This window comes from Lissotriton vulgaris, chromosome 3_1, assembly GCF_964263255.1.
Source record: "Lissotriton vulgaris chromosome 3_1, aLisVul1.2, whole genome shotgun sequence".
Taxonomy (NCBI): domain Eukaryota; kingdom Metazoa; phylum Chordata; class Amphibia; order Caudata; family Salamandridae; genus Lissotriton; species Lissotriton vulgaris.
In genome coordinates, this window is record NC_141689.1 from 341,505,375 (window position 1) to 341,529,092 (window position 23,718).

General features: G+C 47.2%; 1 protein-coding gene across 1 annotated transcript in view; it reads left to right on the top strand.

Moving 5' to 3' along the window:
* WDR70 (WD repeat domain 70) overlaps positions 1-23,718 on the top strand; it is a 1,742,574-nt gene that overhangs the window by 391,139 nt on the left and 1,327,717 nt on the right. The gene's annotated exons all lie outside the window — the stretch shown is intronic.

A 23,718-nucleotide genomic window follows, 5' to 3' on the forward strand; every position in this document is an offset into this window, starting at 1 on the left:
ACAGACAGGCTAACATACCCAGTGAGGGTGCACGGAATCAGTCTGCCACCAATCCCTCAGTTTGTTATCCAAACGTGCAGATCCTGTATAGGTTATATAGGAACTACATGACAAATGAGTATCCTTCAATTGGGATGGAAAAGTCCTCTGCATGGTAAAGACGTATACCTCTTCCAGTGCCTAACTGTACTATTGTCTGGATTCCTAATGCAGATTTTTTTTTGTCATAGGCGAACACGGATCATGCGCGTGTGCCATGACATAGGCCTGTCTCACAGATTGCAGTTTTGTTGGACCAGGATGAGCGCCCAAAGCACAACCTTCATAATGGTGAAAGCTGCTGCCTTTGCCTGGAGTTGAGCAGCACAAACATACCGTTAAGCATACTGTGTAGTGAACCGGACAGTAAGAAATTGGGTTACTGGTTGAGGGGTGGGTGAAACCCTTCTCTAGCAGCAACCACAATTCTTCTCAGAGTGAAGTCACAAGCATTCCTTAAATAAACCTGTGCTCAACTCTTGGATAGTTTGGTACGTATCAGTCAGGCCTAATTCAGAGGCAATGTGTAAAGTATTTGTGCATCACTTCAAACATTAACATAGTGAAAAAGCCCCCCAAAAGGATCCCACAAAACGTTTTGAAAAAGAAAGTAATTTTGACTAAATAAAACAAAACCAAAAGAACAAAAATCCAAACAGTAGAACTGGAGAAATGCAGGTTTAAACATTTTAGTAAAAATAGCGCTAATAGGCACAAAGCGCAAACTGTGGATATCTGGTCATGCTGGACCGGGACAAAGCCATGAGTTCAAGCCAACCACGATGGAGTGCTGGACCCAATTAGGCCAGCTAAACAAAGTAACTTAAATTCTGGTTTGCAGAGCAATGCAAGGATCCTCCTCGAAGATGTGTCACACAGCCAGGGCGATCCGTCAGTTCTGAGATGTGGCAAGGCTGAAGTGTATGGTCCAGCGTCTTGATCTCATCAACGAGGGCTCGGGTGCGAAATGTACTGTCAAGGATGCTTTGCGCAGTCAGGGCGATGCTTTGGTTCTAAGGAGCTGCAAAGCTGAGTCCAGCATTGTCGTCAAGGCTGCCGTCAACGAGGGCCTGCGCTGAGGATTTGTGGCACACCTTCGGTTCCGATAAAGCAACATGTTGATGTGGGTCTTTGCGTTGGTTCTGATCCACACAGCAGGCCCACTTCGAAGAGTCCATGTTGGGGTGGCACCACTTGGCAGGGTAGACTCACAGATAGCTGAGTCCAGTTGCTGGGTTCAGGATTGATGGAGCCTTGTGTCCCTGAGGCTCCAGTCAGGAGGCCAGTTACCTATCACTTGGAGTCACTTTTGGGTCCTGGGTTCAACCAATGCAGCTCCAGTCCTTTTCACTCAGATAGGAGGGCAGCCGGTCAGCACAGCAGGGCAGCAGCCGTTCAAGAGCAGGAGTCCAGCAGAGTAGCAGTCCTTTCAGCAGCACAGCAGTCCTTTATCCTGCCAGTGTATCCACAGGTCCAGAAGTGTACTAAAAGGATGGTGTCTAAGGTCAAATATTAATACCTGATGCTTTTCTCTGGATAGTGAGAGACACTTCCAGAAATTTCCTTTGAAGTCCGCATGCATCCTGCCTTCCCTGGCTCCATTCTAAATACAGTGTGAATGCAGTATTCTATGTGAAGGCAGGACATAGCCTATTCAGGCCCTATTTGTAGCCTATTCATGTGTAAGTAGGGCTGGGTCCAGCTCCCCTTCCCATTCTGTGTGTGACTGTCTAGGAGGAATACACAAAGGCCAACTTTCCGGTACACCCAGTCATGTGACCCAGGGACAGGCTACTGGAACTAAATGACTTGGGCAGTAAAATTCCAACTTCCTAAAAGTGATAATTTCAAAATTGTAATTTGAATCCAACTTTATCCTAATTGAGGGTTTTTCAGTAGAATTTCAAAGACGCCAAACATGAATTGGTTACCTGTTCCCTTTTGGAAATTATAGCTTTATAAATGTAATAATTGCTGCAGCAACGAATGATTGATGGAATGCTGATTAATCAAACATTTACCCCAGTCAAGAGATCTGTGAAAAATCCATCATTCTTTGCTCACTTCACCGCCCTAATTTGGACCTAGAAAAAGCAGAACAAGTGCCTGCACCCTCCTTATTTGTTAAGACGTAATTAATCCAATTCATACCAAACCAATACTTAATTTCGTTCGATCAGGTACCTTAATTTGTACCACTCACTTTTTTATTTTTTAGCAAAATTTCAAACGTGTTTTAGGCAGAAAAACAGATGCACCTTAACATTTAACACATATATATATATATATATACATTTCATACAAAACAAGAAAATATATTCACAAATTAGACCAACATCAACTTTATGGCTTATCATAAGACAACGTCAAATGCCCAGGAACATTGAGAATTTTTTCATTAGTCCTAATGTATACTCAATATGTTAATCTGTTCCCGTTGGTATGCCAATTGATGTTTGTTTGAAAATAATAATTGCAATGTTTATTATTTAAATGTCATTTGGATGTTTTGTTGTCTAATTTGTGAATATATTTTCTTGTTTTGTATGAAATGTATGAAATGTATATATATATGTGTTAAATGTTAAGGTGTATCTGTTTTTCTGCCTAAAACACGTTTGAAATTTTGCTAAAAAATAAAAAAGTGAGTCGTACAAATTAAGGTACCTGATCGAACGAAATTAAGTATTGGTTTGGTCTGAATTGGATTAATTACGTCATAACAAATAAGGAGGGTGCAGGCACTTGTTCTGTTTTTTTCTGATTTACAAAAGGTCCAGCCGGCCCCTGTCCCGTTCAAGGACCTAACTCCCTTGGGTTTCGAATTTGGACCTGGGCATATGCAAATCAGTCTTGACCCTGCTTCTCATGGGAACAGTCCAGCCCGAACTGCCAAACCAGGTCCTCCCAGGACCTGAAACAAGCATCATGAGACTGGTTTCGAGGCATCACCCCTCAACAACCAAGCAAACTAGAATCCAGTGGGACAGCAAGCAAGGGACCCACGTCTGGGTGTACCCATCCCACTTAGGGCAAAAATTGCTGCCCCAAGAAATGTAATAAGGCAGCTCCCATGTTTATCTATGGGAGAGGTTGACCATGCAGAAATGAAAAACAAATGTAAGAGTTTTTCACTACCAGGATAAATAAAACTTAAAAATGCATGTCCTACTTTTTGAAAACGCTGCACTCTGCCCTCTGGGCTGTTCAGGGTCTACCCTAGGTATGACTTACATATATTAAAAAAGTATGTTTGGGCCTGGCAAAAGGTTGATTTTGCCAAGTCGACATGGCAGTTTAAAAACTGCACACACAGGCTGCAATGGCTGGCCTGAGACATGTTTAAAGGGCTACTTAAGTGTGTAGCACAATCAGTGCTGCAGGCCCACTTGTAGCATTTAATTTAAAGAATCCGGGCACATGTTCTGGGCACATGGGTGGAGAAGTGTGGCTCACTGGTTAAATGAGGCAGACCTGGAAGCAGAGGTCAGCCCAGGACCAGGGTTCAATTCCCGGCTCGGCGGGGTCTTGAGTCCTAAAATGTCCATGGACTCGACAATTCTCGCTCCGGTGCCTACTCGATTCACGGGTTCACACTCTGCGACTCTGGGCAATAGCTTGCTTAATCTCCACAACGGCCCCTCGCGGCGGGATGCCTGGCTTTCACCTTGCGGATACCTTGCCGGGGTTATCTCACAGGGGAATACCAGGACGGGTTCCCTAAGCAAGTGCTTAGAAACCAGTGGTGATTTGCGCTATATAAATTCCTGTACATTTACATTTACATGTTGTGCCACTTTACTAGGGGCTTACAATAGGGACTTGCAAGTAAACTAAAAAAAAAAGCCAATCGGGGATACGCTAATGTTGCCACGTTTTAAGGAGAGAGCACATGCACTTTAGCACTGGTTAGCTGTGGTAAGGTGTGCAGTGTCCTAAGGCTAGCAAAAGCTAGATCAGTAAAAAGCAAAAGAAATGGAGGAGAAATGCAAATGGTTTGGGGGAGGACCAAGAACCATTTTACCCTGTGCCGCCGGAGTGAGGCTTACGGACTAACTCACCTTTTAAAGTTCTGCTGCTGTATGGCTGCAATTTACCTTTTGATGCACATATCACTGTGGCTCACAACCAGGTGTGAACTCTTATCACTTATGAATTGTGTTGTGGCGCTTCGGAGGTGTGTCGGCTGTAACAGACCTCTTTCATGAAGGTAGATGAAGAGAAGTGGTGCCCACTTCAAAAGAAGTAGAATCCCAACATAAAACTTCAAAGTGTGACCCTAAATCACATTGTGTGTCTGAAAGTGGACTGTAAAAAGGAGAGGTGTAGTCCCTAAAAATGTGCTAAGCAACGGACTGGCTGTTTGAGAAGGGGAAGCTCTGCCAGAGTTCCGCCTGTGACCCTTACCGGACCTCCTCTGGTCTCGGACGGAGCTCAGCAGCAATAGTAAACGGCACCCAACTGGTGCCCCGGAAAAGATTTAATCAGATTATCTCCATGAACGGGATGCCGTTAGCGACATCGGATATCCATGGAATCATGGAAGGTGTAGTTTTTCTGGCTTCTGAGGCAGATCTTTGTACTACCTTTGTCTTTGCAGTGTTCCACGGACGCTCTTGCAGTGCGATTTGACACTTGCCCATGTATGTGCAAGGTGGTTACTTGTTCTAAGTGCCACAAGGTGGGACATTACAAGAGAGACTGTCAGAAGGAACTTGACACAGCAACACCCCTGATAGCAAGCATATTACACATGGGTGAAGGTACCCAAGAGGAACCGTATGCACTCAACCATGTAGCTACGGACATTTGGGAGTGGGACCCAGAGGTTCTGAAGCACATCCATTGTAATACAATGGTATTTGTGCAGGAAGTTAGTATAATTGGGACGTAAGTGCCTGTCCTGAGGAACACCAGAGCATTCTCCACTATGCTTGAGAGGAAGTGCCTTAAGCGATACTCTCTGAAGACAAGGAAACAGGATTGGTAGCCAGTGGAGAGGGCATGAATGCCAGGGTTGAGATTGAACTCAATGGAAAAGCGGCCATGATTGATGTCGAGGTAAGGGAAAACCAGGAAGCTACATGTATCTTGGCAAATTATTTTATTGCCCCTGTCTTGGTGCCAGGACCAGAAGCCTTTATGGTTTGGGCTATGTAAGATGCGTTGCCCTGAGCACAGGCTCTACAGCAGTTTCAGAGTAAGGCTGTGATCCTATATGATTTGCAGGGAAAGGACCAGGACAAGATAGTTTGCAAGAAAGGGCGGGTTGCAGAAAGTAAGTGGTCATGGAGGTCCTCACCTCTGCTCCAGAGGGAGAGGAGGATGGGACTCCTGAAGCAGAACATTTGCTGGAATCCAGTTTGCTTCTAGAGCTGCAGGGTTTGTTATTTGCTGGAGGGCCTACTCTGCTAGTTTTTCGCAAGGCACAGGACGAGTGCCCTGTGCTTTGAGGGACTTTGGAATGAAGCCCAGGATCAGGTCAACAAAGGAGTTGTTGGCTGGGAAGAAGGTCTACTATATAGTGAACCTGTAAATCCTGAGCCAGGTACTAGCAAAAGTCTAGAGGTTCCATTAGGGCCTAGGAGGTTCCTGTTGTCACTGGGACACTTAGGGATTAGAAAAACCCAGGAATGGTTGGATCCTATGTTGTAATGGCTAGAGATGCACGAAGACAGAGTGGTTCTGTAGAACGTGCCCAGCTTGCCAGATGAGTGGAAAGATAGAGGAGACAAAGGCACCGTTAATGCCTCTACCAGTTGTAGGTGTTGTACTTGAGCGGGTGGGAATAGACATTGTTAGGCCATTTGATCCCCACTCAAATTCAGGCAACATGTACATCATGGTTGTTGTGGATCACGCCACCAGGTACACTGGAGGTCTTTTTTTAGGGTCGGATTTCTAAAGACTGGTATTTACCTTCTGGGAACCAAATTCCTCACTTCCTATACGAGAAAGATGTGGGAGCAAACTGGTGTGACAGACAGCTTCTCCACTGCATAACACCTACATACCAATGCCATCGTGGAGGGTTTTAACAAGACACCAAAGAGCATTACGGGAAGTTTGCCAAAGAACCTCTGGAGGAAGTGGGATCTTCTTATGCATGGCTCTTGTCTGCCTACTGAGAGATTCTGCAGAAGGAAGTAGGATTCAGTACCTTTGAACATCTGTATGGACACCTGGTGTGGGATCCACTCACCTTAGTAAGAGTGGGAAGGAACCTACGAGTCTCCACAGAAGGATGTGGTAATCTATGTGATTGGCCTCAGCAAGTTGATAGTGCCATACACATATAAGGCAATGAAAAGCCTTCCGACTACTAGCCAAACACTGATGAAGGAATTGCATCACCAGAAACCTACACTGACTGGGTAGGAAGAAAGTCAGGAGGTGTTGGCAACAAAGCATATTTGTCACAGGGCTTTGGAGTACAAATGGTGTAAGCCATACAAGGAATTTCAGAAAGTTTTTGAGGTAAATTACATGGTGGGCACAGTTACCATAAGGGAACCCAAGAGGATGTTGCACATGAACAGGCTGAAGCCTTACATTTGGAGAGACTACACAGTGAACATCATAACTATGGCAGAGGAAGTTGGGTAAGACAGTGAACCTCTTCCTGACTTAATGCATAGTGACATTAAGGATGGCACTGTGAAAGGGGTTCAGCTATCCCCTGTGTTAATGCTTCAGCATCAGGGAGAGTGTAGGTAGGTGTTGGGATGTGTGCCAACCTCTTCTCATGGCCTCCAGGGTTGACACCTATCTGTGTGCATGACATAGACATGTGTGACAATCTGCCAGTGAAGGGCTGAATATTCAGAATGTCTGACCAGGTTCAGGGATGCATTAAGGCAGAAGTTGCCAAAATGTTGAACCTGGTAGTCCTTGAGAGATCTCGCAGACATTGGTCTAGTCCTGTGATTCTAGTACAAAAGCAAGGGTCTTCTGACCTGCAGTTCTGTGTGGACTACAGAGCCCTCTGTGAAGTAACCGAAGCGGATGCCCATCCAATTCTTGGAGTGGATGAGCTTGTAGATCGGTTAGGTGCTAAAAAGTACTTGAGCACCCTAGATCTGACCAGTGGTTATTGGCAGATTTCTTTTGCACCAAATGCCAAGGAGAAGACTATATTTTCTACATCAGATGGGCTGTATCAGTTGAAGGTGATACCCTTTGGGTTGAAGAATGCTTTTACCACTTTTCAGTACCTGATGAATTATGTTCTTGCAGGGTTGGATGAGTTTTGTGTGGCCTACTTGGATGATATTGCAGTGTTAAACAATTCATGGAAGGACCACTTGAGGCACTGTGTACCCTTGCGCGCCGATAGGCGTCGTCGTTTGGCTCTGTTTAGCTTCATTGTTGCCGAAAGTGGCGCAGTGCCTGTATTGACAAAACCCCAGAGCGCTGATGCCCGTTCTTTTCTTTCTGTGCCAGTCAGCACAAATCCGGAGAGAGCTACCCCAGTCACATTTTGGCTGTCCTTTTCTCATTCTTTTGCCGATTAATTTTTGACACTTTGTCTCCTATTGTGTAGGATGTTCACCAGAAAGGCAACTTTTAAACCTTGCAGCTCCTGTCACCGGCAAATGTAGGTAACAGACCCTCACTTGGTTTGCCTCTAATGTCTTTAGCGCAACTATGATGCCAAAACATGCAGGGATTGCCGTGGCATGCATTCCAAGGTGCTGAGGTAACAGTCCTTCAAGTTCCTCGCCGCTTGACATCTATCGACTCACCTATATTCCAGATCTCAGTCACAAGGAAGGTCCTGAGATAGTGCGGAAAGTCGTACCTACCCTTAGTTGCCCCACTCCAAGTCCTGTGGGAAGTCAGGGGAAGTCCCACAAGAAAAAGAAGTCATAGAAGAGTTCTTAGACGCTCAAGTCTAAGGAAGAGTTGCAGGGCCATTGGCACTCAAGGCCTAGATCTGTCACCCGAGTGGGACGGTATTCCCAGACGTGGGTCCTTTGCTCTCCATGCCACTGGAGTCAAGCTATCTTGGTTGATGAGGGGTGAAACCCTTAAACCAGTCCTAGGATGCTTGTTTCCAGTCCAGGGATGACCTGGCTTGACAGTTCAGGATGGACTGTGCAGGTTTCAAGACTGAATTGCATATGGCTGGGTTCAAAATGAAATGGCATTGGGAGCAAAAAAAGATGGATTTAGGCCCAGATCTCTGTACTGGGGTGAATGTATGACATTATTCTGCATTCTGTCTATCAATTGCTCTTTCAACTCTGTGGTGGAGGCTGTGCCTGGGCCGTCCCCGTGCTTTCCTGAATTTCCGTCGTCCAAAGCGAACCCCACCCAACTGAAAGAATTTTATGAGACCATGCACCTCATCTTTGGATGACCTGAATCCTCTGGAGCAACCACGGGTCCAGGAGGGGCCCCTACTGGTTTTCCATCTAGGGGTTCACCTTCGGCGCCAATCGGATCCCAGGGATCTATTGATTGATGTGGAGTGGCACCGGTCGGCAACCTCTACTTTCCCCTGGCGCCTGCTCCAGTGCCGACACCCCTGGCACCACTGACTGCTAGTGGTGGTCCCACCCCCATCATCATACCTGACTCCGATACAGACCTAGGCAGGCGTCTACCAACACCGGCTCTGGCGCCCACCGGTGGCAGACTTCCCATATTGGCCCAGCGCCTTATAAGTACAACAGGCTTGGATTGGGTGGCATGTGGGAGGTGGTCTGCGAACCTTTATGGTTATCCTATATAAGATTTTAAGGACATATGGTATGAGGATCTGCTGATTACAGTAGTGTGGACACATCCCCTGACACTGGCCTGAGTCTCTCCTCCTACCATGGCTATGGAGGAGGGTGCCTCATTTGCAATGGTGGAGGAGAGGGTGGCTGAGGCCCTGGACATTATGCTGCCCTCAGTGACAGTCAAGACAAATGTCTTGATGGAGGTGCTTCAGCCTTGAGTTGCCCCATGGAACCATTACTCCCATTACTACTTTGGAAGTGCCATGATGGCCGCCGAGCTTGAGCTCCAGAAAGAAGCTCCCGGGCTTTGGATCACTTTTTTTAGTCAATATCCCTATGTATGCCCCACCAGCCACCCTGCTACTTTTTAACTTTAAAAGAACAAATCGGAATGTAACGGAGGATTCCACTTAGTCGCTGAAGGCCCGCTCTGTCTGCTTGGAGGCTAGAGTGACGGAAGCCTGCATAGTCCTCGTGGGCTCTTTAGAGTCCATTGCACTCCAGGCTCACAGCTGTCCTCCTTTCGGTTGTCCTCCGCGCCCAACTGTTCTGTGAAAGCCTGGAGGATTGGTGCCAGGACCCGCGGTGTGTCACGCCGATTTAGATCCAGCACAACATCGTCTGTCTTCATGGTTGGCCAAAGGGAACACCTCTGTGATTTTCAGAGCCGCTTCATTGCAAAGTGCCGGAATCGGGGAAGTGCGCTCACTGCTCACAGGATCCGGCAGCACGGAAGAACCCGTTGGAAGACTGAGGGTTTGCCTTCTTGATTCTTCAGATCCGCACCCGAGAGAAGTTCGTAGAATGGGTGAGTGCTACCTCTCCTCTCCCCCGCCTCTTCACGGAGTCCGGAACTGTCTCTCCTATGGGAGGATTATCCCCAGAGAGAGCCACTGGCTGGCGGGTCAAGGAAAAAGGGGCGGGGTGCCACTTATTCTACTCCACCGTTCCGCGGCATCTCTCTCTCTCTCTCTTCCCCCGAAGCCTCATGGCCCCACGCTTCCCTGTTACACTGCGGCACTAGGGTACTAGACAACAGGGAGGTTTCTGTTTTTGCAGGTTGAACCGGTAAAAAGTTCCATCTGGGCTTAAGCATCCGATTGCGCATGAAAGTGAGAGTTAGGCACAACAAAAAAGGGAATAAAGGAAAAAGACATGGGTAATAAGGAAGGGAAAATGCAAGATTGCTCATTTCAGTTACCCGAGTGTTGCGGCTAGCAAATAGTTTGGCAACACTAAGTTTCAATCAATCTACACAAGATGGCGCCCCCCAGCTTTCTGATCTGAAAAAGAATACCTTCAGCCCTAGAAACAAAAAGAGGACTGCTTCGTATATCAATACAAAAAACCCTGCAAAATGGGCAGACATCTTTAAAAGGCATATTAGTCATTGGCAGACCTTCATACTTAATCCTCTACATTTGAACTAGACACCTTGGAATGAGCTTATGACAAGAAGAATACTCTATTCCCCACAACTCTAAATTACCACTAACAGAGGTCTTAGCACAATTAATGTCTTCTATACTGCTCATATATTCCTTCATTAACGGCAGAAGGGGTGTCAGAAGTGCCACCCTAGAACTTTCACAACCCCAGGAGGTACCTCCCAGCATCAAGTAATGGACAAAAACCTGGAACCATTGGGCCACAATGCTTTTTCTAGCAAATCCCCCTCAAACTACTCCAAAAACTCTTTAAAAAAACACAAACACGGGGAGGAGCTTCGCGCGGATCCAAGATGGACGCATGAGCACAGGGCTCCCGAGACCCTTTCCACCTCCTGCATTTATCCTGCCACATATCCTGATTTTGACGACGGGTTCCACTAGCTGATGCCCTGCTGACAAAATAGCTTCTTTCAAAAATCGATTTGGCCACCGGGAACCGGACTCTCTGCATCTTGAAACTTTACGGCCTACATCGATGATCAGCCGCGGACTCGAGTCTTCGAAGTACCCAGGTGGCAATTGAACAACAACGGTCACTGCGATCCGACCGCCGCCCCTGTGGTACTTTCAGTTTCGTTTTTGGTCACCATCTACTGCGTCTTGCTGCCTGTTGACACTGCTGGCCTGTGCCTTGTTGCCTGCTCCAGGCCTATCTCCTGCCTCTTGCCCTCATCCCTGACTTCTCAGTTGGTTCTGCGGAGAGCCATTCTCACCAGATCTCAAACGGCCCGACTGGGCTCGCTACCGAACAAGGCGGGTATGCCGGAGAGTGAGAAGCGAGCCACCAGGGGCACATTACGAGGGGGTGTCGCCCAACCAATACTATTGATCGCTTCGCCCGCCCGAAGGGATCCCCTGGTGGAGTGGGTAAAATCTCGGACGAGATTGGAGATGGCTCTCCTGCGACGGAAGAATTGACACTGCGAGATGTCATGGGCGCCATTGCCAGTGTGAAGACCTCGATGGGTCAGCAGTATGAGACCCTGGCTTCAAAGATAGACACTGTGGCGATTGAAGTCAACCTCATCAGGACGGATCTCGCAAAGACCAACGAACGAGTTAAGTCGCTGGACATTAAGACTGCGAGTCTCACTACCGATGTCTCGGACCTTCAGGCTTAAGTCCGTAATCGCCGGACATCAAATGACTTGTTTGCCCGTCGGCTGGATGACTTTGAGAGCCGGGCCAGGCGCAACAACGTTCGCATTATTGGTGTTCCGGAAAACTCCACGGAATTGTCTACTGATCTTTTGGTGGAGGACCTTGTACTGAATCATCTAGCGCCTATGGGCCTCAGCAACTTTATCACCGTGGAGCGCGCCCACAGAGTCCCAGGCGGTCGGCCTAAACTGGGCCCCACACCGAGACCTATCATAGCCAGGATTTTTAACTTTCGGGACAGAGACGCTATCCTCCAAGCATCACACACCAACGGACCCACGAAATTTGACAATGCATCGGTCAGTTTTTATCCAGACTTTACGCAAGCAGTGCAAAAACAGCGCATGAGCTTCACGGGGGTGAAACGGCGCCTTAGGGACATGGGTCTAAAGTACGCCATGCTTTTTCCGGCTCGACTGAGGACTGAATACGAGGAGCGTGCACTCTTCTTTGACCGCCCGGAGATTGTCAGTGACTGGCTTGATACTCTGCCTGCACACGGTAACCAATCGGAACAATCAAAGGGCGCTGAAGGTGGCCTAGGGACCAGGTGGAATGAGTCCCTACCGGTGTGCCAGCTATACGGACTTACAGCAGTGGTTTGATTATTCCTATGTACATAATTCGGTGATTACCCGGGGGTGGGAGGGCCCGGGATTCTTCCTCCTCTAGGGGGTTCTTTCTCTCTTTTCGTAGATTAGTTCAATGGGGCGACAGGCATACTGCAAGTTGGGGTGGCTTTCGGGTCTAACGCAGGGGTGCAGGGTGGGGGGGTGTTCTAGGGACTTTCCTGGGGGTGGGTGGGGGGACTTTGTTTCCTTGTTTATTCCGAGGCTTTATTCTGCTGCATATTTTGTCCATTGTGCCTGTTTCTTTGTGGGGGGAGCACAGTCCACGTTTCTGGAATGGGGGGTAGGGGGCTGAGGGTGCTGAGTTGGAATGTTAATGGTCTGGGTGATAGGATGAAGCGGGGGTAGTTTTACAATATCTGAAGCGTCTTTCACCGGATATAGTGTTGCTGCAGGAGACACATCTGATAGGGAATACTTTCCATGCATTGAACAGAAGGGGATATCGTCTGGTGGCACATTCAGGATTTACCACAGGGTCGAGGGGGGCGGGCGTCCTGGTTAGGAGTTCCCTCCCCTTGGAGATAGATGAGACTGTGCTGGATGATGGAGGCCGATACGCGGCCGTCGCGGGCTGCTGGGAGGGGAAGATGATCTCTATACTCTCAGTATATGTTCTGCCGGGTTTACAGTCCACCACGTTTTCTGATTTGGGAAGGGTGGTTTTGAACTTCCCTGAGGGTATGCTGGTTGTGGGTGGGGACTTTAACTCTGTTGTCTGTGGCAGCGAGGATCGTAGCCCCCCAGGACTCTATCGAGATCAGTTATGGTTGAGCAACTTCCTGGATACGCTGGGTTTAGTGGACTGCTGGAGGCAACTGCACCCTGGACAGGCACAATATACTTTTTATTCGGGAGCATATGGAAGTCTCTCAAGGCTTGATTATATCCTAGTCCCAGCGGTGCAGATGGTCTCTGTGAGGGAAATTCAACATCTAGCTAGGGGGATCTCGGATCACTCCCCTCTTTGGCTTACAATTGATGTGCAGCTGGGAACTGAGGGTCGGGTTGCTCCAATTAACCCCTGGCACCTACTTAATCCGAAAACTAGGGCTAAGTAGGTTAAATGTATGGATCATTACTTTGCCGAGAATGTGGGGTCTGTGTCCTCTGTCATCTCCTTGTGGGAGGCCTATAAGACAGTTATCTGGGGTCAAACTCTGTCCCTGATTGCTAGCACGAAGAAAAGCAAGAACGCGGAAGTGGTATGTTTGGAGAATGAAATCAAAGCCCTGGAAGAAGAGTTGGAAGCTGGTGTTACATCTGAGGGGTTGCATGTTCTGGCCCTTAAACAGGCCGACTACAGAGCTCTTGTTACGGATGCGGCCAGGATGATGAGTCGTGAGCAACAGGGACGCTTGTATGACGTTGGTGATATGGCAGGAAAGTTGAGTGCGTGGTTGGATAAAAGAGACCGGTTGAATCGGGTTGTGCCTGTTGTGGAGAGAGAGGACAGTGCGCGGGTTGTGGACCCGGTTGAGATAGTTGCGGTCTTTGCTCAGCACTTTCAGAAGGTCTACGCGCCGGTCTCTGACAGGCTGGAGGAGGATACACATTTGCTACTTCGAGATATCGCGTTGCCTAGCCTTTCGGAGTCAGACAGGGAGCTTATGGAGGTGGATTTTTCCACGTATGAAATAGCGCTCGCTATCCGCTCCCTTCGCTCGGGGAAGGCCTCCGGCCCGAATGTTATCCCGATAGAACTGTACAAATTGTGTCCAGATAAGATGGCGCTGCACCTCCGCCAAATGTTTCTGGAATCGCAAGATTTTGGAACCCTCCCCCGGGATCAGAGACTGGCGTCCATTGTAGTCATCCACAAAGACGGGAAGCCCCGTGACCAATGTTCGTCATACAGAGCAATCTCGCTTTTGAACGTTGAGCCCAAAATTTTGGCAAAACTTTTGGCAAATCGTCTAATTACAGTGATCAGCGATTTGATACATCCAGATCAGTCCGGGTTCATTCCTCATCGCAATACGGCTCTCAACCTTCGCCGCCTTCATGGTGTACTGGCAAGGGCGGGGTCACTTCGTGAGCCGGCCATCTTGGTTTCTTTGGATGCTTTGATGGCCTTCGACACGATAGAATGGCCGTATTTGTGGGCGGCCCTCGCAAAATTGGTTTTGGCCCAAATTTTATCGGGTGGGTCAGAATCCTTTATGAACAACCACTGGCTCTAGTGGTGGTCAATGGTAGGGCCTCGGAGCCTTTTGTCCTCGCGAGAGGCACACGACAGTGCTGCCCGTTGTCACCGCTCCTCTTTGCGCTCGCTCTTGAACCCCTTGCCGTGTGGCTTCGGTGGGAGCCATCACTTAAAGGCATCAGTTGGTCCTCTGACTTTGAGGACCGTATATCGTTGTACGCTGATGATATTTTGTTATACCTCACCTCCACTCGTAAGTCATTAGGTGTGTTGTTCGACGTGTTAAGCTCCTTCGGGAGGAACTCTGGCTTGACTATCAATTGGGCCAAGTCCTGCATCTACCCACTTACTGGAGAACTGCCTCTGTTGCCCCGTGTCTGTCTGATACCGGTGTCGCGCGATGGCTTCAAGTATTTGGGGATTTACATTTCATTGGACTCAGCCGTACGGTATGAGAGGAATTTGCTTCCGCCGCTTCGCCGGCTTCGATCGGACGTCACGGCGTGGTGTGGTTTGCCGCTGTCCCCGGTAGGGAGAGCGGCCTTGTTTAAGATGATGTTTCTCCCTCGATTCCTGTATGCTCTCCAAAATACGCTTGACTTGGTGCCTGCCAGTTATTTCCGTGAGATCGAGGGCCTCCAACGGAGGCTGGTGTGGGGCGGGCGGCCTCGCATTGCACTGGCGAAATTGACTCTGCCCTGGTACGATGGCGGCATAGCGCTGCCCGATATAAAGAGGTACTACTGGGCATCCCAATTGAGTGCAGTCAACCATGCAATGTATGGTCCGGTCCCGAATCCGGCCTTCGGGATGGATAAATGGCAGCTACCGGGAGGCGACTATAATAGGGCGCTCTACTCTAGATCGGCCAGGAAAAATCTTACCGGACCCACTGGGGTTGCAGTACGAGTGTGGAGTAGTGCGACTGCTGCCACGGGATGGACGGACAAGCTGACTAGAGCCACCCCACTTTACGCGGCAAAGAGACTGGGCAGTCTTTGGACGGTGAAGGGATTTGACAAATGGGATCTAATTGGCATCAGTCGGGTTGGAGACCTCTGGGTCAAGGATAGGATCAAAACCTTCGCGGAACTCCAACGAGAATATAATCTGAGCGATAGGGAACACTTCCGTTATATTCAGATCCGTCACGCACTTGAATCGGTCTTCCCGGCCGGAACCGATATCCCAGAGTCCTCCCCCCCTGGAGGACAGAGTGCTTGACGGGTATGTCCCTGAAAGTACCATCTCTCTCATCTATAAAAAGCTTATCAATTACCGCTCGGATCTTCTCGTACAGCTTCGGGGGGCCTGGACCTGTGATGGGCTGGAGTTGGATGACGAAGATTGGCAGGCCGCAATATCATCCCCCAAGGAAGTCGCGTTTCCGGCATGTCTCCGGCTGGTGCAATTGAAGATTTTACACCGCGTATATGTCACGGGTCCACGCCTGATGAGTATGGGTTACTCTATGGATGGGTTATGTAGACGCGGCTGCGGTATGCTTGCTACTTTTCTCCATATTTTATGGGAATGTCCGGATGTTGTGGTATACTGAAGACGTGTGCATGCTGTTATGGAAGAGGTGACAGGTGTTTCATTATTGCCTGAGGCCAGAAGGTGCCTGTTGAATGTTTGGGAGCCGAATGATTACAGCGTTGCGCAGACTCAATGGGTCACCCTCGGCAACATGATAGCGAAAAAGGACATAGCCCAGCTGTGGGGGTCTCCAAGGGCACCTCTGGTTTCAACAGGGAAGGAAAACATGGACTGGTGCATGTTCAGAGAAAAAACTGTATACATTGCCCGTGGTAGGCCCAAGAAATGGGGGAGGATCTGGGGTCAATGGAATTCGTACCGTGGAGAGATCTGCACCCCCACCCCCCCTTCGTAGAAACCACTGATATTCCTCTGTCCCCGTGACCGTGCATTCCACACATCCATATCCGATTGTACATGGCTTGCTTGCTTACTCTCACCCCCCCTTTCCTCCTTGAGACTCTTCATCCTTTCTCACATCAGCTTCTTTAGCTGGGTCGCTCCCCCTGTTACCTGAGACAGGCACTTATACTATAGTCATTACCTCTGATTTTTGTTGGTATGTTTTTTTTTTCTTTCAAAAAATGTAAAATGTGAAACCTTTCATTTATCCTTTTACCATCACAAGATTATCGCATTGGCGTATAATATTGCTGCCGGACCCACGGGTTGTCGGCTGATGAGCTGTGTACTATTTTTTGATTCTGATATTTACTGGTACTGACCCTCCCCTGTGGTTGTAGGTGTATGTATTACTTATTTGTAATAAAGGTTTAAAAAAAAAAAACACAAACACCAATTACTCAAATCTCATCCAGAAACTCTTATTTCCGACCCTTTTTTTAGTATCACCAAGGAAACCCAAACTAATGATCTATATTGCATTAAAAAAAGAGCCCAATGGAGAAATATTTTACTCTCCATGTTAAGCATCACAGACACCAGAAAAACACCTCACTGACTTAGATTATCGTTCCCTCCCTCTTCCTTCTGCAATGCAAATGCTACCATATCTATTTATAATAATGAGATTATACTAATACAGTCTTTGAATGAAAATCTAATCTTAATCGACAGAATGTTCGTCATCCTAAAAAAGGGGGTCTACAACAAGCCCAATTTTCCCACCCGAAATCTCCCTCACATCCTCCTTAACGCACATGGCTACTCCTATCTCAGTCAACTCACTTCGGGTCACAAGCAAATACTGACCCACTCTCAATGCCACCACTCTCTCTCCAAAACCATCTTCCTACTCAAAGATTGAGAACCATACTAGGAATAGTCGAACCAACTCATCTGCTTCTCCACCCGTCACCCTCCCCAATATCAAGACTAGCATAGACCCTGACTTCATGGAACTCCCCTCCCCCACTTACCCCTCTAACCTCCTCAGTCCGCACCAATGATGCCTCTCCAATCACACCCTCGGGGAATAATAATGTCCACAAACCCATTTCCCTCAGCAAATCAACCTTCGATCACCTAGATCCTCTAACCTTTTCACTACCTCCAGTACTACACTTCATCCCATCTCGTCAAATCATCCTCACAAATAACCACAACCAAAATGCCCAGCTAATAATGACTCCCTCTCTCAACTGGGCGCCCCTTATTACATCACACCACTATCAGACCTCTCTACGCAACCCACCGCTACCCTTAAACCTGATTACTGGGTAATGCGATTAAATTAGATTGATCGTTGCCTAAAATACCTTAAGGAGGACCTGCAGAGACGTACGTCCATCACATCCAATCTTTGGCTCTCTCACAGCTCAATTAGCTCCATGGTAACCCCAACTGACTCCGATACAGACATCTCCCCACTCCATGTCCCTCATACAGCCAAACTGGGATAGGAAACTACACATTCCACTATTGATGATTCTCGCCCAAAGAGATCAAATCAAGGTCTGTCGAGCAATGAGATCCATGAGCTCCTCCTTTCTTATCAGTTAGAAAAGTATACAAACAATTCTGATCGAAATCAAATCCAAACCATCCAAGCCAACCCATTCAGGGAACCGAATCACAATCACAGAGGAATAAACCAGAACAATCATAAGCGCGTAATTTTATCACAAATGGCCTCTCATCGGAATAATCAGCTGAAGTGCATGCTCCTCAACTGCAGATCAGCAAATAAACACGCTGCAGAAGTCTACGACTTCATTCTTTCACATAAGTTCGATATAGTTATCCTCACGGAAACATGGTTAAACAACTCATCTCATTCCATCATAGATCTACTAGTCCCACATAGTCACAAGATCATTCGACTAGATAGACCCAAGAAAACGGGTGGTGAAATAGCATGCATCCACCACCATACTCTTTCAATATGCCACTTGGAAACAATAGCTGTAACAACATTCAAATATCTTAGCATCAATATCCCATGCAACAACAAACCCATGTGTAATATATATGCCTTCTATTTCCCTCTGGGTGCTAACTCTTTGTTCATCGAACATATCATGGAAATCATCACAATGAATGATAATCTTCAAGGACCCGAGATCTTCCTTGGCGACTTTAATCTACACTGGAATGACCTGAACGACCACTCAGTCAATAGTCTAAAATCCTTCCTATTAATCCATGAGTTGTCCCAAATTTGCGACAGATCCACACACAACAAGGGTGAGACTTTGGACTTTATCATCTCTAAGACGGACACTGTCTCCTTAGAATCTATTACCCCCTGTGACCGGACAGACCATTATCACGTCACCTTCCTCATCTACTTAAAGGCGATCCAAAAGAATAGCCAACCAAAGAAAATAAAACATTAGAAAGAGGAATCTTCGTAATATAAACCACAATGAACTAACCACCTTATGCCATAACACCTTGATCGCACAGACCAACATGGATGATGTCCATGGCCTCACAGACTACTACAATACTTATATATGGGAAGTCATGGACTCCGTCGCACCCCTTCGGCTGAAAAATATTTACAATAAAAACTCAAGGCCACGGTTCAAAGACCACTTGAAAAGAGAAAGACGCAATCTAATGACTGATGAAAGTGCTTGTAGATACTCCCCATCCTTGGAATTGCTAAAACGCTTAAGATCAATGAGGAACACATATAATAGAAGAATAAGACAAGTGAAAGCTAATTTTTTTAGAGCACAGCCCGACCAAGCCAGAAATAGTCCCAAAATAATATTCAAAATAGTCAAGCAGCAATCATGCAACACATCAAACCCGTTAGACTGCGGATCCAGCACCCTTCCAATTTGCAAAAAACTGCCCATCTTCTTCAATAAAAAAACTACAAAGATAGAGAACGAACTTCAACCAGCGAAGGAACTATTACCTGCTACCCAGTCAGTTTCTCATACACCTCCCAATTTACGGAACGGAAGGAACCGTCCAGGCCCCCTCCAAAAACAATGAATGAATGAATGAATGAATGAATGAATGAATGAAAATATTTATAGAACGCACAGTGGCCAAACGGCTTCCTGGCGCTGAGAGCTCTAGTGAACAGAACAGACAGGGCTGAGGAAGTTAGCAGGGGTAGGCCTGGGCAAACAGAAATGTTTTTAGCGCTTTGCGGAAGTGTGAGAAGATGGGGATAGAGCCCTTGGAACACCTTCTCCCCAATCAGCGACCATGAATTGTACAAAATTCTTTCTTATTTAAACCCTCATTATGTCAAGTCACTATCCCTGACTGCTTAAAAGCTGGACAAGTTACACCCATTTAAAAAAAAAACATATGGCAAACTGCTCTGATCCTAACAACTTCCGGCCCATCTCCAACATCCCCACGCTGGCAAAGCTCTTAAAAAAATGTGTACAGAACCAACTCTGCAATCACATAGACAACTATCAACTCCTCGATCAACACCAATCAGGCTTCTGTCAAAATCACAGCATGGAATCTGCCTTTACTCATATAGTGGATGACATACTAAAAATGGTGGATCAAAATGAATCATGCCCTCTAATATTGCTTGATTTTTCGGCTGCCTTTGACACCGTCAAACAAGATAATCTACTGAATCTACTGGAACAAAGGATGGGCTTATCAGGGGTGATATTACAATGGTTCTCTTCATTCCTCCAAAACCGATCCCTAAGACTCAAAATTAATCGATCTCTCTCCAAGTCCCACATGATCATTCTTGGCGTTCCTCAAGGATCTTCTCTCTCACCCATTCTCTTTAACCTATTCCTAAAACATCTGGCAAGCCTCCTAAAATCCTCTAACATCCACTACCATATGTACACGGATGACACTCAGCTGTATCTCAAAATCTCCTCTCCAGAAGACATTATATCCCTCAATTCCATCTTATAAAATACGCACTTTTGGCTCACGGTTAACCATCTCTCACTCAACGCTGCTTAAACCTAAATATGTTTCCTGTTTACTAGACCAATTTTTCTTCTCTTCATGTAAAGCACTTGAATACCCACTAGGGTCATGTTTGCGCTATACAAAACTTTATAAATAAATAATAAATGTAATGAATCCCTTACGGACATCCTTTTGTGGGCTTGCTCCAAACTCCTTTAGTTTACCCTCTGACTATCATGGGCATCTAGTAGAAGGTAGGAAATGCCATTACCTGCACCACTGGAGGCCAATAGCGTCCGACCTCTGAATTTGCAGCTTGTTCAAAGGGGGTACGCCCTCCCCTTAGTGACCCCCCGCCACCCACTTACGACATGCTGATGGAGGACCACCTCTCCGTTCTCCATCAGGAAGTGTTAGCTCTCTTGGCCAAGGGAGCTTTAGAGAGCGTGGCCGTTGGGTTGCTATTCCTGCTATTTTCTGATGCCCAAGAAGGACTACGGCCTTCGTCCTATCACAGACCTGTTCCTTCTCAACCTCTTTCGACAAAGAAGAATTCAAGATGCTCACAAGTCTGGTCAAACCTAGACCTGGGAGATTGGATGGTAGCGTTGGACTTGCAGAATGCCTATTTCCACATCCTGCCTGCCTACAGAAGTTACCTGCAGTTCACGGTGGGACAAGAGCAGTTTCAGTTTGCCACGCTCCCCTTCAGCCTTACCATTGCCCCTCGGGTGTTCAAGAAAGTGATGGCGGGGGTTGCAGCTCATCTGCTGAGGTCAGGGCTTCCAGTCTTTCCCTACCGCGACTATTGGCTGTTGAAGGCAGGTTCGCCCCCACGAAGTCGTCTCTCACCTCCAGAATACAGCGAACATTCTTCAGTTGCTGGGGTTCACTATCACCGGACTCCTTCTCAGATGCTTCCATTTATTTGAGCTGTTCTGTACCCAGTGTAGTTTTGGGCTTATCCGCCCAAGTGGTGAGTCCAGGATATTAAAGCTATGATACTGATGTTTCAGCCTCAATCTTTGATTTCAGTGAAAATGACTCTGAGGTTGTTGACCCTTATGGCCTCCTGCATCCTGCTTGTAACTCATGCCCTCCAGCATATCCGGTCTCCGTGGTTGGACCTGAAGTCACAGTGGGCGCAGCATCAGGGGAATGTCTTAGACATAAAACAGATTTTGGAAGGAAATGCAAAAGATCTGCAGTGTTGGCTGGCGAACTGCGATTGGCAGACCCCTCTCCCTTTCCCAACCAGAGTTTACTGTAGTGACTGATGCTTCACTGCTGGGCTGGGGTGTCCATCTGGGAGAGGTGGAGATCAAAAGACTTTGGTCTCCAGTGTAACCCAGGCTCCACATCAGTCTGTTGGAGCTTCGGGCGATCTGTTTGGCATTGAAAGTCTTTCTTACTTTTACTTTTTTTTAATTTAGAGATTTGATAAAGTGCACAGCTTCCCCTTTGGGGTTTTCCATGCTTCAGTCAGGGGAAGGCTAGTGCATGTGTTCACAGACATCACTGCCATGTGGTACTGCAACAAATGGGACGAGGTGGGGACGTGAGCGCTTTGTCAAGAGGCCTTAGTCCTCTTGACATGATTGGGACACTAGGGCAATTACCCTAGAGATTCACACCTGGCGGCTCTCTGAAAGCCAGAGTGGACAAACTCATCCATCAGTGCTTAGGGGATCAAGAATTGCGTCTCCACCTAGAGGTGTGATGCAAGGATGCTTTCAAGAGAACTTTGGTTAGATCTGTTCGCCTTTGCTGAGAATGCGTAATCTCAGCAGTTTCACATGCTGGAATTTCTAGGGCTGCTCTCGCTCATAGATGCTTTTTGACTCAAGTGGAGCTCTGGCCTCCGGTTGCATTTTCGCCAATACCACTCCTGTGCAGAGTTCTCAAGAAATTCAGGAACGACCTGGCCCAAGTCATTGTTGTGGCTCCGCATTGGGAACGAAGAGTCTAGTATATAGAGCTGTTGACATGAGAATTGGTCCTCCGATCAGGCTGCCTCTTTATGAGCATTTTCTGTCACAGCAACAGCGCAGGGTCCTGCACTCAAACCTGAAAACGATTTGTCTTCATGCTTGGAGATTGAGCAGCGACAGTTGCCAGTTTGTGACCTAACACCCAATGTCTGCAATGTTATCCTGGCAACCAAGCGTCCCCTCCTCCAAGACTGTATACTGCTGCCATTGGAGTAGGTACATGGCATGGTGTGCAGGTGAGCATGTTGACTCTCTATCTGCCCCCCTATTCTCTGTTTTTTAAATTTATTATTTCCTTGGCCCAGCAGGGCTCTGCTCTGGGAATGGTAAAAGATTACCTTTCTGCAAATTCTAAAGATCAGCCATCCATTTTCAGAGCCCCTACTGTAAGTAGGTTCCTAAAATGTCTCCAACACATATTCCCACTGGCGTCTTTTATTATGCTGTGGTGGGACATAAATCTGGTTCTTATTTTTCTGATGTGCGCTCCCTTTGAACTGCCCACTCGTCTTCTCCCCATCAAAACAGCCTTCCTAGGGGTGATAACATCTATTGAGGAGTGCTTAGCCATAGTGTAGGCCTTGTGTAAGTTCCGCCCGTATTTGTTTGACCCTAAATTAGTGGTTGAAACAGACCATAAGCTACTGAAATGGTTGACTGCTATGAAGGGAGAGAACTCCAAGTTGTTGACATGGTCCATTTGTTTGCAAGAATTAGACTTTGTAGTGGCGCACATAGCCAGATTGAGCAATGGGTTTTACTGATTGGACCACCTAACCTCTTCAGGTTAGGCGTTGGTTCACTGTGTTCAGATCTGGAAGGGGCGTGTTTTGGGACGGAAAGTCCTCTGCATAATTAAGAGATTTTTTTGTCATAGTTGAACTTAGTTCATGTGTTGTCTCCTTGACATAGGTCTGTCTCACGGATTGATGTGTTGGACCGAGAAGGCCGCACAGAGTGCTACCCTCATAGTGGTGGAAGGCCGCTGCCTTCACCTGAAGTTAAGCAGCACAACAGCGGTCGTGACAGCATGCCATGTAGTGATCAGTAGTAGTGAATAGAACTTTTTTACTCTGTGTCACTGGAGTGCGGTTGACAGGCTCACTCATCTTTTTAAACATTCAGCTTCTGTGTGCTGAATTCACCCTTGGCCTACATCATGTAGTTGTGGAGTGTTGCAGAGGACATAAGTAGTGACTCTGTGTTAGCTGTGCGTGACTGGGAAAGGTGCAGTACGAGAATGGAGCAGTGTTGTGTAGTGCCTGTGTGGTTAGTATATGTACTGCCTGTATGTATGCCTCAGAGAAATACATACCATGCAAGATCTAGTGGAATTGTAGTGAATGTGTGGATAAAGCATGTGCTGAGTGTATGTGTGCTTGCATGGAGTACAATACATGAAGAGTGAAGGGTTGTGCAGCTCGCACATAGTGAGTGTGTGTGCTGGCATTGTGTGCGTGTATTTGTAAAAAGCATAACCTGGTTAAAACTAGAAAAGCTTCAGTGCTGAACAGTGGCTGCAAACTAAATGTGTATGCTGGTTGCATGAGCGTAAGGGTACAATGCATGGAGGAACAGTGCTTGACTGAAAGTTTGCTGTGAAAGAACACTGAGTGAGTATGCCTGCAATGGTACATTGTTTGGCGGACCCTGGGTTCCATATTAGGAAACTCAGGCCTACCTGGTAAAGACATGGGGATTAGAGGAATCCCT